This window comes from Saimiri boliviensis, chromosome 1 (genome assembly GCF_048565385.1).
Source record: "Saimiri boliviensis isolate mSaiBol1 chromosome 1, mSaiBol1.pri, whole genome shotgun sequence".
Lineage (NCBI taxonomy): Eukaryota > Metazoa > Chordata > Mammalia > Primates > Cebidae > Saimiri > Saimiri boliviensis.
In genome coordinates this window covers 81,836,067-81,848,175 of record NC_133449.1, presented here as the reverse complement: position 1 = coordinate 81,848,175, position 12,109 = coordinate 81,836,067, and the positions used below count along the sequence as shown (strand labels likewise).

Here is a 12,109-nt window from a genome sequence, read left to right as displayed (position 1 = left end):
GTGTGTTCTGGTTCTACGTTTTGCTATAAAATGTGAGATCAAACAGTAAAATGTGAGTATTTTTAATTGGCCTTTTAATGGTTTGTATATTTTACCTCTTCATTAATTAACTCAATGTTTTTGCCTTTACTGGTAGTTTTGTCATTTTTAATGCACCAGAAAAATTAGAGTATTTTTATAAAATACAGGACTAAATAAGATTTGATATTAGAATTTTCTTCTATATTTATTTGACATGTTTTTGAAAGGATTGATTAATTTCCAGCTGGATAGCTCCCTCTTCTGTCTGGTTTGCAGAATTCACATCTTTCGAAAGCAGAGATGGAAGGTGAAGCATGTATCACAGAATTCTTTAACTTGGCAGCAGGTTGAATGTAGTTACTATATGAAGAATAATAAATTCATGTATTGGAATATGGAGAAATCTTCCATTGTAATAATTTGGTTTAAAATAAAACTGTCTATCCTGCCATAAATGCTGGCTACAAGAAAATGAAAACATTCCCTTAAGTTAATATTGAACTTTATCTGCAGACATCCCTGAAAAAATGCCGACCTGATCAATCACTTGACTGAACTCTACTTGAAACACTTGGACTTCGGTCAAATAAGCACTTGCCACTTGATTTGTACAGCATTCCTACAGAAGTGCAACTCAAATCTTCTCTTGAGCCTGATTTGCAAGACTCTTTCTGGTAAGTGTTCTTCATGGGTTTGCAAACGTGCACCTACGTGTAAATTAGATCAGTGGCTTTCAAATACTTTTCTGCAGGAACTCAGAATTTTAAAAAACACTTTGAAGCATTTCTTTAAAAATATATTTCCTTTGTTTCCTTGAATCCAATTCAATCACTACACCCAGAATTAGGGTTATGCTCTGAAAGTGAACACAAAAAATCACAACCTAAACTTATAACCATAGAACCAAAAGAGATAGTAAAATTATTTATGATAATAAGGGTACTTATGTACAGTCTGTGTTTATAGAGATACAATGAAGTGGTACATTTTTACGTGAAGAGGGAAACATAGATTAATTCAAGCTCATCCTTCTTGTTTCTCTCAGTGGCAGGGTGAAATGGGAGTGGGTGTGTCTTATAAACCTAATTATTTGAATATATGTTACATGAGCACTGTTTTCAACTCTCTGCTTTTGTTGAGGTAGGCATAGCTCAGGGATCTCTGAAGGAGAAAAATTTGACCTCACACACTCCTGTTGGTACCATGTTATTGTATTCTTTCTTTTTAGATTCATTAGAGAAGTACAAATGATATTTTTTATACAAGGAATAATTTGAATATAGTGAAATGAGAATCAGAAAATTAGTCATTATCAAAATTTGTAGACTTAAGCATGTATTTGAAAATTAAAAATAACCTTCTCATCTTCAAGTGGGTAAAATAACCAAGTCATAAAGTATTCCATAATACATTTTGCATGAAATGAGGGATTGCTGGAAATCACAGACCATAGAACACTCAATTCAGTCTCTCCTTCCACAGATGAAATATTAAGCCCTGAAGGGCAGTTGTCTTGTTCAGGGTCCTGCAGCTAGCTGGTGACAGAGCTGTTTTCTCTGGCTCTCATTCAAGTGCTCTTTTGCTCAGGCCATGCTCTGTGCTATGGTCAAGGAGTTCTTCCCTAAGGGTACTTGGCTGTGGCTCCATGAATACAGATTCTGTAATTTCTTTCCTCCTCCAAATGAATAAATGCTGGCCCAATTTCCCAGATTTGCATTCCTGTGACTTACTTGGTGAGTGACTTTGGACTAGTTAACCAACCTCTCTGTGCTTGTTTTCACTTCTACAAAATGAGGATAATAATAGTGCATCTCTCAGAAAGTTAAGATCAGTATTGTGTTGTGGCTCAGTGTCTGGTACAGAGAAAGCTCTCAATAAGTGTTATATATTGTTTTTATTATTGTAATTTTCTGCCTATTTTTCTCAAGTGTTTTTTCCAGTGTGTCTTAATTTACTCTGCAGCATGTAGTAATCACACTCTGAAATGACTGAAGGTTGCACACCCATGTGCATAGCAGCCTTATTGACAGTGGCCAAAAGGTGGAAGCAATCCAAGTCATCAAATGACAGATGAATGGATAAGCAGAATGCGGTGCATATACATACAATAGAATATTAGCCTTAAAATGGAGGGAAATTCTGGCACATGCTACAACATTGATGAACTTTGAAAACATTATGCTAGGTAAAATTAAGCCAGCGTAAACAGACAAATACTATAATGATTCCATTTACATGTAAGGTACCTAGAATACTCAATTCATAAAGACAGAAAGTAGAATGGTGTTTGCCAAGGGCCTGGAAGAGAGGAATGGAGGAGGTGTTGTTATGAATATAGAGTTTTCTTAAGGTCAAAACAATTCTGGTGATTAGTTGCCCAATAATGTGAATGTACTTAACACTACTGAATTGTATGTTTAAAAATGATTAAGATGATAAATTTTATGTTATGTGTATTTTACTACTCTTAGCAACAACAATAACAAACACAAAATGATTGAAGGGCTTAGTGCACGTAGAACATATTAATTATATTAGTTAGCCCTGGATATTTTGACCTCTTGGTCCCAGAGCTCTGGGCCAGTGCTGTGGGTTAGAATCAGAAAGGATTTTGTTGGGGGCTAAGTATGTGGTCGTGGAGCTCAAACATCATATCTGTTTTAGTTCTGTTTCCTTCCTCCAAGATTGTTGATTTCCTGCCAGAGATGGACTTAATTTCCAGAGCCTTACAGTTTATGAACTTGGATGAAAATACAGAAGCACACTTTCCCCATAGACACATGAAGAAACCCCTCAGAGACTCTTCAAAAAATGCAAACACATGAAAAGCAATTTGATTCAGCAAGTTTACCATTAACAACACCTCCTTTGGGGACAGGAATGGTGTAGTGATAGTACAGGCTGTTAGAAAGAAGCTTAGAAACTGCCCTATGGAATAAAGAAAGCTAAAAGGGGAGAGAGAAAAAGGGAGAAGAAAACTACATTTTAGTTTAGAAATTTTTTTGAAATTTCTGTTTAATTATCATTATTATCTACAGGGATGATTAAAAGCATCAAACATTTCCAGGATAAAACCCTAGCACAACTGGTAAAGGATTTATACTAAATTGGCATTTGATAATTTCTTAGAATAATCTGATGTAAAAGTTGTCTCCCTTTTATTTCGATTTAAGAATTCCTTTCATCTTTTACTCAATAGTCAATATCCTTTTAATTTCAATTCAATAACATTTACTGAATATCTAATATGTATGTAGTGTAGGCGCTGTGTCTCAGAAAAAAATACTGGGTTAGGGTTTTTTAAATAAGTTTTAAAAGAAAATAAATATTTTAAAGCTTAAAATGTTTTTAAAATTTTACTGTTCAAAATACTGAACTATACTGAAAATCATAATAAATGGTCATTCTTCCAAATAAAATTCCCTTTATGATTATGGGATTTATGTAAACTAAATGTTTGCAGAAGAAATTTCTTCAACTATATTGTAGGGAGAATGTAATCTTTTCAGATATGCTAGTAGGGAATAATCACTACATTAGTGAAATGTTTGCTCAAGCCAGCATTGAAAAGAGACAGATTTCCCTTTATCAGCTTCTCAAAAATGACAACTAACATGGTCAGTATTGGGACAGGATTAAAGTCTAAGTCTGTAAATTTTTAAATGCCACATTTTTGAAATAATCAGGTGTTTTGCTTTAAGTGTATTAAAGTGTATTAATATTTAGTATAAATATTGAAATATAATTATTAATTTATTCAGAGGCAACAACCCAATCCTAATTTCAGCATTGTCTTAATAGAAAGCCTGGGTTTATGAAGCCACAGGCTTTTTGTTAAAATTCCAAGAGGTCAATAACAATCTTGTAATCACAAAATATGCGTAAAGGAGAACATCAGACTTACCAAGAAATGTAGCTGCAACAGCGCATGACAAAAGGCACATTCTGGAGACACGATTCAATTTCCTGTTTTTCAGCATCAGGTACTTTATCTGACCATCTGAAGGCTTTAGAAATAGGTGAAAAAAGGGGGAGTCTTTAATATTAAGAGCTATGAAAGGTGAAAAACAGGCCCTGAAAACACAGCTAAGTACATCCATGTATTTCATAATAGAAACAGTTCCACTTTCATTCTCAATATTTCTAGTTGAATAATTGTCCACCACCCCAAGGATTCTTAATAAAAAACATTTTACCCTTTGAGAGGAAGACAGTATTGAGTTCATTTTGAAAGTTTCACATTTAGCTTTTAGCCAAAAGTGAACCTTTGGTGGCTTTTGAATCCCTTTTAAGTCTTAAAGCCTTAGAGAGAAGCCAAAGAGAAAGAGATCAGATCACGGCCTACCTCTTTCAGCCCTTGAGAATTCCCTTTCCAAGTAGTTTCTTAAATAGTGAGGCTGCATCAGAACCCCCAGTTCTTCTCCTTAGAAGTTATTAAATCAGCAGAAAGATCGACAATAATGGCACATGAAATTTAAGTTTTGTATAGGAAACAGACAGGCAGTCTACACTTTGTTATTCACTTGATAGACAGAGCCATTTTGACAGCCCTAACCTTGGAAACCACAGGTCCTGCTGAGCTCAGCAGGAGTCAAACGCTGAGTACCATCTGTCAAAGCTTTATTTTCCCCCCTCCTCATCCACGCCTTTACTATAAGATGCTAACAAGAGCCCTGAATGAAAGTAGCTAACTACAGTTAAACTTGTGTGCATTGTAGCACTAATGTTGGGGTAAGAAACTCACTCCCGGAATCTACCAAATTTGAGTGAACAGAATTGAGTATTCTATGTCTTTTCTTAATTGTTATCAACAATATTGAAAAAGTGTGAAAAAGTGTTGGGGTTGAGAAACCTCGTACTAACAACTAATACTCCAAAATAAGGAAATTACACATTGTCTTATATGTTTTGCCAATTCTGTAGCTAAAATGAATGGGTTGGAAAATTCTCAACTCTAAGGATTTTTTTTTTCTTAATGTTGTTTAATTAAACATGTGCAAGAACAACAAATTCATTTCTTTCTAAAAGAGATTTTGATGAGTTAAACTTGTGCTTTATAAAATAACTCTCATTCAATACAACCACTCTTTCCATCTCTCTCTGGCATAATCAATTCTAAAACATTAACAGGCCTAATAATAATGAAATCAATTAAATCAAGCTCATGCTGCACTTGTGTCAAAGACAGTATATCCATTGAAACTTAAAGGAGCTCACAAAGGCATTGCTTTCCACTAAGCACTATCAAAATGCTACATTTTTTGAAGTACAAATTTATTTTCTTGCATTTAAATTTTTTATATATTTAATGAATAATTTAGATATCAATTTAAAAATTCTTCATTTGGAATATCATTTTTAGCACACAGTTTCTTAAAAAATGTGGAGAATATTTCTATAAACACAGATTAAAAAAATAGTAGGTTAGAATTAAAACACTGAAAAAAGCTCAGCAAATTCTTTTTAGCAGAATTATTCATCATTTTAATGTTCAGTTATTCTACTACAAAGACTGATGTTTCATTTTTTCTAGTCTTTTTCCCAATTTTCCCAAATGCTGAAAATAGCTATAAAGTATTACATCATGAGAACAATACTATATATATGTACTAGATATACTATACTATAGCAAGTAATTATTTATTGCTTAGTGGTTAATAACATTGTCAAGAAGACACTGTGAACTATTATTAATCAATTATTGTAGTCATATAAGTGCATACTTTTTTCCATTTTGCTGAATGTTCCACGTGTACATGTCTTGCAGGGATTTGAGAGACATTGTATATAAACAACTGAAATCCTTTATATGAAATATTTTTTATTAATTGCACATCCAGAAGGTGATTTTGCTATTTAAAGTGACCAGGTGTCGATTTATTTGCAATGTGAAAACTAGCTAAGTCACAAATAATAGTTTCTAGTATCACAAGGTTGAATTTTGTCCATCAGTTTCACAAGATGACTTCAGCTGTATATATGCATGAATGCATCTGAAAGAAGTCTCAATAGGTACTATTTGAGTTGGGGCTTTGCCCCTTCTCCTAGTTTTCCTCATCTGCCCATCAGCCCAGGAGCAGCCGAGGAAGGAAGCTGCCTTTGCTGGCAGACAGGGTCCCTGATGGGTAAACACTTCTTCCACCAGTGTGCTTATGCCTGAAATCCTTTCTTAAGGGGGCAGGACACAACTTTCACTGCATTGAGAGAAGATTCAAAGGCAAATGCCCCAGGGAGAGGAAACACGTGGATCTAAATTAATCTTGCTGACAGTTATTCTGAAAGCAAAGAGAAGCAAAGGAGAGCAGGAGGGGAGGCACCTCCAGATGGAGAAGGGGCAAAGACAGGGGAGGCAAACTTGGCCTTCCTTAAGGTTTTACCTAAGGAGGGCTGCCTGAAGTGTCCACACATAACCTTCCTTTGCCTTATGCTTGTGTTAAATTTTTTTGATTGCCATTGCTATCCTTTTAGTTTTCAGAATCTCAGAATCTCAGAGTTAGGGAAATATTAAAGGTCAGTTAGTACAACTCTTCCTTACAGAGACGAAGAAACAGACCCAGACAAATCTACTCCGTGATTTATCTAACCCCTGATTTTTTTTAAAGCCCCATCTCCTCATCTGTAAAATAGGGGTGATAATATTACAGACCTCAGAGGATTTAATGAGCAATGTTGGAGCCTTTAGTGCAAGTCCTGAGCACCGAGAAAGTGCCCATGCCCAGTAATTGTTCATTTTTGTTATTACCATACAAGGAGTTCAGAGTCAGACTTAGTGATAATTTATAGCAAGTATATTAGGTCTCATGGTTACTAATTTGTTTTCATTTCTTGTTTATAATTTTTTTTTGTAAGGAGCTAACAAACAACAACTGCTGAAAATTTATAAAACAATTACCTTATTCTATTTATCTTGATAAAATATGATGCATTTTGCAAATGGTTTTTTTCTAGATGTGTACCTTTGTTTACACAATTGGAATAATAATGTACTACAATTTTATATCCTGCTTTTCTTTTTGTCATCATACCAGAATTTTTAATGTGGCTACCAATTCTTGGTGAATATAATTTTAAATGAGTAAATGTTCCGTAATTTAATTAGCCGTATCCTTATAACAGAATTCGTTGGTTGCTTTCAGTTTTTCTGTTATAAATAATACTCCAATGACTATTTTAGGATGTGTTTCTTTGGGCGTTTTTTAGGTTACGTTTTCAGAAATTAGATTACAAATTAGAATTTGTATATTTTGTGGTATTTGCTACTTATTGCTAAAACATGGCCTCACTTTTCTATTTTTATTTCATTAACCTTGTTTCATAAATGTTCTTTTAAAAATTATTATTTTGTAGTGACAGGGTCTGGCTATGTAGACCAGGCTGGTCTCAAACTTCTGGCCTCAGACAATTCTCCACCTCAGCCTCGCAAAGTGTTCGGGTTACAGGCATGAGTTACAGTGTCTGGCCTAATATCTTTTGTTTTATTGGACATCCGATTGGTTTTTTTTAAAGATGCGATTGTTTTCAAAGTGGTAGGGGTAGGTAATGGCAGAACCAAGACTTGAAGCCCTCTTTTTACTACACCATAATAATAAAGCCAACGGGAAAAACTTCCCAACATTAAGATGTGGAAGAATCATCCATTCCTTAGGGACTATCTGAGGTAGCATAAAGTGAAGTCTAGAAGTTGGGAGTTCTGAGTTCAAGTCCTACTACCACTAATAATGAACTATAACATAGATTCATTGATTCTTGCCCATATTTCCTGGAGAGTCTGAGGTTTAGAGAATGCACTGGAGTGCTCTTGAAGCAGTGTAAATCTCTGCAATGGAGGGCAGTGTCTCACTCTCTGAATCCTGAGCACTGAGTTGCTCTAAGAAGCTGTAGTATAGAGCTTCTTAGATTTGATCCTGTTACATTCTGGATCCTGTTAAATTCTGTTTCAATAGGTTTGGGGTGGGCCTGAGATTTTGCATTTTTAAAAAGCTTCCAAGTAATCCTGATGAGCTGCTTGTCCATGGACCACACTTTTAGAATCAGCCACCTTGAGTATCAGTGGTCGTTCATTTGCACAGTTGACTGCCCCCATGGTATAGAGCACCCTTAATCACAGAGCAATTTTAATCAGTGGTTAAAGGATGGGAATTAATAGCAGTTAGCCAGATGCTCCCGAAGTGGTGTCTAATATGCAGGAGTATGTGAATATTATGACCTGTTTGTGAAGGAAGTATTATGTGATCTGTTTCCTCTTTGAAGCTAGAGAGCCTCTGAACCTAGGAATATCTCTTTTTCTGAGATGTGGGAGGAAGTGGAAAGCAGCCACCTGGAATAATAGAGTAATATGGAAAAGCACTGGCTTTTTATTATCATTTCCCTTATCTGAACACAAACCCAAGAATGACCTTTTCCATTCTTATTTTATATTATGAGAGATTCCAACCAAGGTCGCTTAAAAGCTGACCAAGAAAATTTGCCAGAAGCACCTTACAAGCTGTAATACTTTGTTGCAAATCTTTCCAAACATCTGCTGCATGAAAAGGAGCAAAAATCCTGCAAGGGCTAAGGGCAAGAGGGCAACTTGGACGTGGGATATCTCAGCACAGCTCTGTGGAGGCCCTTTCTCTGAGCACAGGCGTCCCCAGGGGGCCCCAGCACCTGTTCTTACATATTCCTGCTGGCTTCTGTTGTTTGCAGTTGCTGTCAAAGGCATCCCAGGAGAGGGCTGGGACAAGCCTTGTCAGGGAACAAGAAAAACTGGGAGTGTGGCGGTTGGTCTCACAAATGTGAGGATGTTCACCATCCCAGTAGGGACTCTCATTTCCCTTTCACATCTCCACACACCTGATGTCAAAAGGAAATCCTTTGAGTTTAGGAACTGTGGCAGAGAACAGTCTTTTCAAACTCAGGTGACATTGATAGCCTAGTTTCGTTTTTCTAAAACTGAAATGCCATGAGTGGGATTTGGAACTCAACCATTAGGTCCTGTGGAGTTATTGTCTAGAGAGGTGGATGGTACATTTTAAGAGGAAAGAAAGAATCCTAAGTTAGGAGTAGAAGAAAAGTAGTTTGTGCATTAGGCCTAAGCTTTGAAAGGCTAACTTTCAAGAAAATAGTTAAAGGGAGAATATGATAAATGTCCTTTTATTTTTGCTCTGAAGATATCCTTGGTAGAATTGCTGCATACGGTTCCTGCAATTTGATAGGACAAGTGGTTCTGCCCTTAATTGTCACCACAAGCTTGCATTTTAGGATGCTTGAACGGTTTTTAATATAACAAAGACATGGCTTTTAACATTTTTTTTTGTATTGTCTTATTATAGGCAGAAGGGAAGTAGGATTCTTTTGTCTCTTGTTTATGGGTCATCAAAGTCTCAGTTTAAAATTTGGAAGTCAGAAAATGGCTTCTGAAATACAGAAAACTACCTTTCAGGGAATGTTTAGCCTGCAGATCTTATGTGACTAAACCACTAAAATAAAGGTGCTTTTTAATATGCTAAAAAAGATAGGTTTGCAGTTAAAAATCTCTATCTTTCTTTAGCATGAATACTCGTTCTTCCTAATAGCTTCAGCACAAAATAAAATCACAGTCTGGGTTTCAGAATAAACTTATTTATCAAAGACATAATAACTATTCCGGTCCTGAGTTTTCATCACTCAAAATATTAATATTATTGACTAAGTTGAGTTTTGATTGTGATAAAAAATGTTTGAGCCACTCAGTTTTGAAGCTCTTAAAAATTTAAATTGCAGAAAAACAATAATCCAAGCTGTCTGTCTTTGAAATGATCTTCTTCTTTTGACCAAGTATAAGAATTAGGTTTTGTCTAAAATGATACTTATTATTTTAGTCCATTTAAGGTTCTATGTATAGTATAATATAAAATAATCTCTTCTATAGATAATTTTTTTTTTTTTTGAGACGGAGTTTCGCTCTTGTTGCCTAGGCTGGAGTGCAATAGCGTGATCTCGGCTCACCGCAACCTCCGCCTCCTGGGTTTGGGCAATTCTCCTGCCTCAGCCTCCTGAGTAGCTGGGATTACAGGCATGCACCACCATGCCCAGCTAATTTTTTGTATTTTTTATTATAGACGGGGTTTCACCATGTTGACCAGGATCGTCTCGATCTCTTGACCTCATGATCCACCCGCCTCGGCCTCCCAAAGTGCTGGGATTACAGGCTTGAGCCACCGCGCCCGGCCCATTCTATAGATAATTTTTAAAGACAACTATAAAATGATGTTTTTAACGTTAACTTCAGGTCATTTGGCAACCAAATAAGTCATTATTTTCCTCTGTGGCATTTTTTTGTTTTGTTTTTTCTTTTGTTTCGAGGCAGAGTCTTGCTCTGTCGCCAGGCTGGAGTGTAGTGGTGTGATCTCGGCTCACTGCAACCTCCATAGTGAGACAGGGTTTCACCATGTTGGCCAGGATGGTCTCGATCTCTTGACCTGGTGATCCACCCACCTTGGCTTCCCAAAATACTGGCATTACAGGCGTGAGCCACTGTGCTTGGCCCCTTTGTAGTTTTTAATTCTGTTGTATTCCTTATTACAATTATGATATTTTAATGTAAATTGCAAGCATATGATTTTACAATGGCTGTCAATTGTTAAATAAATGGAACAAGAATTTAAAAAGTGTTTTCCAAAACAGTATGATTCACAAGTAAAGAAATCTGATTTTCAAAACGGCTAGTTTTAGCTGTTGTAAAATCTTGGAAAAAATCTATAATGCAAAGTTCAGAAAAAAGATACCTGGTCATCTCTCCTCTCAGACAGCTGAAAATACTTAGGATTAAAGCCATCAACCTAAAGACAAATGTACTTTCATACACTTACACCTAGAGGAATACCTTCTGCCAGAGGAAATTCTATGAAGTGTTTTGTAAACCCTCTTAATGAAGGACATTGCCTGCTCTGGCTATTTAGTGGGTGACTTCTCTGCAAGCTTGGTTCTTACTCTGATATTCTTACTTAGCAGTGAATGGGGGAGCTCTCCAAGCTTGGGACGGTTAGAGGCATTGTCAGAGAAAAGGTAAAATTGCTATTCTCATAAAGGGGACATAAATTGCAAGCCTTTCTTTCAACTCCTCAATGTCCTTCTCACCCTTTTAAAACTCAGTAGTGGGATACTGACTCCAAAGAGGAACACTATCACTTCGGGGAAGGAACTGGGGCTGTGGGATTGTGAACTGTCCACTGATACCCAGTTTGTCCATATGTTGGAGCATCAGAGAGACTGCTAGATAGAAGCTCAGCTCTTGGGGGAGAGGTGCCTTTGGTGTTGAATGTCAGTAAAGAAACATCTCTACTTGGATATTCAGGCAACCTTCAAATGAGCTTTTATATTCTATTTTGGAGGGGCTCTGAAAAGAAACAAATCTTTCTCTGGAGAAAATATTGCCCAAAGATAAACTCCAGTGGAAACTGGTCAAACCAAATTTAGTTTTTTTTAGGTAAAAGTAAAAATAACAATAACATTGCATTTCATAAACTTGTATTTTTTTAACATTCTGAAAGTGTACATATTCATTTATAAGCTCATGAAGTAATTGGCTTATAGAAACCTTGAAACATGTCTGTTAGAGTAAAATCCTGTTTCACTGTATTTATTCAGCTTATAGATGGATTTCTTTTACACTATATGCTTCCTGGCAATGTGTATATTGCTTATTTGTATATACTTTATGGGGTTAAGCACTTCTGGTACATTTTTCACGTCAGACAACCTACGGAAGCTAGTGGAAGTATGATACGATTAAGTTTATAGGTCATGAGATAAATTTACATGGAGAGGCAAGTTTCCAGCTTCGAGCAAATTACTTATCTGTAATTTGATGCAAGTAAAATGACTGACCTTTCAAATGTTTGTTGGGCTTCAAGTGTCCAGAACAATCAATATGTACATTATTGTTTATATTTTATGCTCCTGATCTCATTAATGTATGCTTATGGAATGCTGGGACACCATTAGTATCTGATACTTCTGAAGTATTGGGTGGCATTTATCAAACAGAAAGGCAGCACATATTGACTTGTGACAGTTTTTGCATTTCTTGAGCTCAATGTTTCATAAGCTGCTTATTCAGTTTTGG

The 12,109-nt window shown here is 36.0% G+C and overlaps 1 long non-coding RNA gene across 1 annotated transcript in view; it reads right to left on the bottom strand.

Moving 5' to 3' along the window:
* The window catches only part of LOC104650551 (uncharacterized), an 84,199-nt gene that overhangs the window by 46,934 nt on the left and 25,156 nt on the right, over positions 1–12,109 (bottom strand). Inside the window, exon 2 of the long non-coding RNA XR_744157.3 lies at positions 3,926–4,028. This is a non-coding gene — a long non-coding RNA (uncharacterized LOC104650551). The remainder of the gene's footprint in view (positions 1–3,925; positions 4,029–12,109) is intronic.